Source organism: Taeniopygia guttata, chromosome 15 (genome assembly GCF_048771995.1).
Source record: "Taeniopygia guttata chromosome 15, bTaeGut7.mat, whole genome shotgun sequence".
Lineage (NCBI taxonomy): Eukaryota > Metazoa > Chordata > Aves > Passeriformes > Estrildidae > Taeniopygia > Taeniopygia guttata.
Genome location: NC_133040.1, coordinates 11,533,906 through 11,538,758, shown reverse-complemented (window position 1 = coordinate 11,538,758; position 4,853 = coordinate 11,533,906). Strand labels below are relative to the sequence as shown.

The 4,853-nt window shown below is 55.3% G+C and overlaps 1 protein-coding gene across 11 annotated transcripts in view; it reads left to right on the top strand.

The window, feature by feature from the left end:
* The first annotated feature begins 2,127 nt into the window (after positions 1-2,127).
* The window catches only part of PITPNM2 (phosphatidylinositol transfer protein membrane associated 2), a 123,472-nt gene continuing 120,746 nt past the window's right edge, over positions 2,128-4,853 (top strand). For 4 of the 11 annotated variants that reach the window (XM_072935978.1, XM_030285940.4, XM_030285937.4 and 1 more), the window contains exon 1: positions 2,128-2,527. The gene's annotated coding sequence lies outside the window, so the exon portion shown is untranslated. Of the gene's footprint in view, positions 2,528-3,970; positions 4,459-4,853 lie in introns of those variants that run through there. The other 7 variants (XM_012577986.5, XM_012577984.5, XM_030285941.4 and 4 more) reach the window with 4 other exon arrangements.

The following is a 4,853-nucleotide window of genomic DNA, read 5'->3' as shown; positions in this document are numbered from 1 at the left end:
TTCTTTCCTCCTGCCCAAGTACAGTAATAAGCTCTGGGATATTACATCAGTGATAATGTAGGTTTTAATCATATTGTGTGTTTCAAATTCTGTCCTTGTTCAAGATGTTTAGCCACCAATGATGTGATTACAGGGCCAGAATAGCTGTCATAAAGGAAGCTTGAGAAGGTCTGATTCTAAAATTAGAGTGCTGTGGTTCAAGATATTTGATGAAGAATTGTCCAACCCATGCATGTTCTTTTCAGAAGGTCTGTAGTTTTTGCAACCCCTTCTACCCTGTGGGTACTTCCAGTGCAAGATCAGAGCTGGGGAGAAGTCAAGGATGGGAGTTTCTTGTTTTCTCCTTTACTCTAAAATGCAGAAATTGGGTCTGAATGCTTGGAGAGGACTTGCTCCAATGTATTTCCAGTCTCCACAAAGAGATGTACAATTCTGCTGGCATTCCATGTTCTCACTGGTAATTTTTACTTGGAAGACATGGAGAAGGGGAGGGGGGGAAGCATCTTTACTTCCCTGCTTAGCTCTATTCAGCTGCAGTTTTCCCACTATTTTGTTATTAACAGGTGCAATTTTAAAGCATTCTTCAGAAATATCAGTCAGCCAGCAGGATTTTTCCAAGGAATCCATCACAGGAAAAATTCATGAGTCCAGTAATGGTCTTGTTTTCTTTCATCAGTGCTACAGCAAAACCAAAGAATTTTCCTGACAGACATTAGAGGCAAGTAGGTAAATCAGCTCAGCTCTTTCACTGCCTCTCCTTGTAACCTCCCTTCATCTCCACTTCATTCTCTCCAGCACTATTCATATTCATGGACTCTTTTTTATTACATCCAGAAAACTGAATTGTGAGTCAGAATTTATTTTTTAATCAAAAGTTCTCCTCCATCTGTTGGAGCTCTTTAGGCTATTTCTGTTCTATTATAACATTGAAGGGGGAAAAAAGTATTGCTTTTAGTAAACTTCTAGGCCAACCTTCTCAAATATCTGTGTGACCTGTTCAGTGTGGTGCCTTTGGCCTGATTCATCAGAGGGGCAGAGGCTCTGCAGTTCCAGATTAAATCGGTGGGAGGCCTGAATGCTCAGTGCTCCTGAAAATCAGACCTGAAGCGCCAAAAACTGGGACACAGGGAGCGTTCACTGTGTGCTGGCCCTGCCCTTTGCTGGACATTGTCCTTTTGCTTATAATCGCCTTTCAACGTGAGAAAATTGCCTTGTTCTCTCTTTGAGGACGCATAAGGATTTCTAGATAACCAGAGAGGCTTTTGCTTCCTCTGTGGAGGACTTCAGTCATCTTCCTCTTGTGTTCTCACCTGACACCTCCCAGCTATGTTGGCATTTATCACCTTTCCAGATCTACAAGGAAAGCCTGGAGCCTCAGGCTCTCATCTGCCTCAGTTTGCCCTTGCAAGACACTCCCATGCATAGTTTTCTCTATGACAATAAACATTTCAGCTCCTCCAGCTCTGAGATTTAAACTTTGGAAAATAAAATTTCTGTTCACATCTCTAGAAAGCAAATTTTAAAAGTTGTGTCTTTGATAGGTTTAGGCATAATCTGCCTTGCACAAAGCTGAAACGTGGATGACAACTTAGTGTGGAAATGCAGGAAGCAGTTGCAAAACAAACTGCGAGTACTTTGCAGAGAGGGAAAAAGGGCTGGGATGATGCATCCTGAATGAAAAACAACCGCAGGAAATTAACAAAGCTTTAAAAGGCCACGGTAAATTTCATCGCAGGGTCTTTTCCTGAGGTTTCCTCATAAAACAATCGCTGAACTTTTGGAGATTTTTATTTTTGCCCAGTAAGCTTTGCCGAGAGTAAAGATCGAGGAGTCCCCCGCGCTGCCCTGAGGGCAGGTGAGGGCACAGCGCGGGCTGGGGCTCGGTAAGGCCCGTTACCCTCGCTGCGGCCACCGCTACCGGCAGCGAGCGAGCCCGGCGCGGGGCGGCGAGCGGAGGAAGGCGATACGAGCCCGGGGATCCCCGCACCACCCGTTCTTTCCCCGTTCTTTCTTTCTTTCCCCGTTCTTTCCCCGCTCTTTCTTCCCCTCACGGCGGGGCGGTCCCGCTGCCCCGCGCGCCTCACCGCGGCCGCTAGGCGGCGCCCTCGCCCCGCCCTCTGGGCTGAGGGAGCGCGGAGCGGCGCGGGGAAGGAAGTGGCGGCTCCCGGTGCTGCCGGTGCGCGGGGCTCGGCTCGCTCGGCGGGCGGATAAATCCGCGCGGCCCGCCGTGCCACGGCAGGGCAGGGGCAGTGCCGGCGCGGGGCTCTTCGTCTTCCCCGCTCCCTCCTCCCCCGCAGCCGCGGCGGCCTGCCCGCCTCGCCTCCCCCCCGCCTCCGCCGTCCCCGCGCCGCGGCAGCGCCGGCGGGCGAGGAGCTGCCCGCGCCCGGCCCGCCCGCGCCGGGGATTATGCCAGCGGTGCGCGGGCATGCCGGCAGGCAGCGACCCGTAGGCAACGGCAGCCGCCGAGCCGCGGCGGCATCGGCAGCAGCAGCAGCGGGAGCCGCGGCCGCCGCGCCGGGAGCAGCCGGTGCGTGCCGGGGGGCGCTGAGGGCGGGCGGGGGGCGGCGGGGCGGGCACCAACACCTGGCGGCCCCCGGGCCGGCCCGGCTGTGCCTCGGCGGGGGCGGGAACCGCGGCGGGACCGAGGGGAGCTGAGCTGGGCTGGCCGGGCCCGCGGGGCGGCTGCGGCTCCGCGGAGGGGCCGGTGCAGCACGGGGGCCCCTCCCGGGACCGCGGAACGGCCCCCGCGGGCCGCGGCGGATCCCGGCCGGCACCTGGAGGGTGCCGCGGCCTGAGCGGGGCCGGGCTGTCCGTCCTCCCCCGGGATGCGGCGGTAAAAGTTTCCCGATGGAGCAGTCGGTGACCGGGAGGCCCCCGCGGCCATGGCAGCGCCCGGCACCGCACGCCGGGGACGCGGGACCGCAGCCCCGCGCTGCCGAGGTGCGGCGTGTGGCACAGCCGGTGCCCGGCTCCCCCTGTGCCCGCAGGTCGCGGGCGGCAGACACCGCTCCGTGCCCGCGGGGGCACCGGGGACGGACCGAGCACCCGGAGCGTTCGGGGCGGTGATGGCTCGGGCCGGGGCCAGCCCCCGGGGACAGCTCCGTCCTGGCCCCCTTCCTCCGGTACCGCATCTCCGAGCCTTGAATTTCACCGAATTCGGCTCTGGCAGGGGCCCCCGGTGCAGGTTTTGCCGTGCGGTGGCCTAGGAGCCCCTCGGACGGGGCCTGGCCGTGGGGAGGGTGTGAAGGGGCTGCCGGGGTGCCTCCCATCCCTGTGGGAGAAGAGGGCGAGACCCGCAGCAGCCTCAGAGAATAAAAAGGATAAATTCCGGTGATGATTACAGCTGAGGGACAGCCCCGTGAGATTTCGGGGCTCCAGGCCCCCCTGTGTTAGGGCACTGCTGGCCGTGCTCCTCAGGCGGTGCTTTTCCTTGTGGAAGTGGGAGGAAGAGATTCTTCCCTTGGGGAAGAGCGGAATGCCCATTCCTTAGCTGGATGATGGGCTGTAATAGGGGATTCTTTTTGCTGGGCCCGGCAGTCATTTCTCCTGGCCTCCCCACCCCTTGACAGAAGGGGTCCTGCCTTGTGTTCCCGAACAACCCCGGGCTCCATCCTGGAGCGTGAAGCTGCTCCATGGCTACAGCGTGAACAGCTCCAGCTTTTTGCCCAGCTGTGGGAGGATTAACTCCCTTCCTTCACGTCCTCCCCAGCCTCTCCTGCTCCACGGAAGAAGCAGAAGCACAGAGCACACTGAGGTGCTCAGCCTGGAGCTGGGAGCGTCATTCAGGGAGCCCCTCAGAGGAGCGCCCTGCTCAGTCAGCTACACAGGCCAGTCCTGTCATATTTCACTTTTAAATGCCACGACTGAGGTGAAGTTTATTTAAACTGTGTATTTAAGCAAAAAAAAAAAAAAAAAAAAAAAAAAAAAAAAAAAAAAGTTTCTTCATGTGTTGGTACCTGCTCTAAAGTGAGAGCTTCCATCTTCTTCGTGCTCTGTGTGTCTGGAAGCTGCTAAGTGGAAATTTGATGTCAGGAAGCGTCTTCAGTCTTTGAAGACAGAATCTGTGAGTGCTCAGCTCTGAACAGGAAAGTGACAATAGATCTGTCTTTGTGGACATCAGGACTTGAATAGGCGGATGTTTGAGTGCATGTGAAAATATCAGTGGCTGTAGGACTCCTTCTCCCCCGATGGCACCGATTCCTGTTCCATGCCCACATCTTTTTGCTCGTGCTGTATTTTTATCGCCGGGTTTATTTTTGTCATGACTGCGTTGTGCTCCGGGTAACACAAGACGACTGACTGCCTTACAGAGTTCAGCACTGGCTTCTGGGTGAGGGGTTTTCCCCCCACCCACTGTTGAACAGGAGACTGCTGCTTGTAGGGCAGCCCTTTTCCCTCTTTTCCTGTGGCAGAGCTCGTGCCTCCGATGGATTTCTGAGTGCCTGGTTATTATGACAGGTAACCAGCTCCTTGTTGTGGCCGCGGGCTGCTCGGTAATTGAAACGTCTCCTCGGGATATACAGAATAAAGAATGGCCAGGCATGAAAGCATTGTTGCAGCCTTGTCGTGGCTTGTTGTTTGTATCAGGATTTCTGCTTTGTGGTCCTTGCAGTGTGTTCTGGTTGTGGTAGCATCTATCTCTGAGAGGGGAAGAAATGAGCAGCCGGGGCTGGGAACGCAGCTCGTGCTGCTTTTGATGGAGCAGACTTCTGGTAGGCTGCTGGGCTTCATTAATCATATTTAAGTTTCTGTCACTAACTTTTAATTAAAAGCATAGTTGATACCACTTTAATGAACGTACAGATGTTAGCCATCTTCATGCATAAAAATGCTTTTTAATTCCCTTACTATTC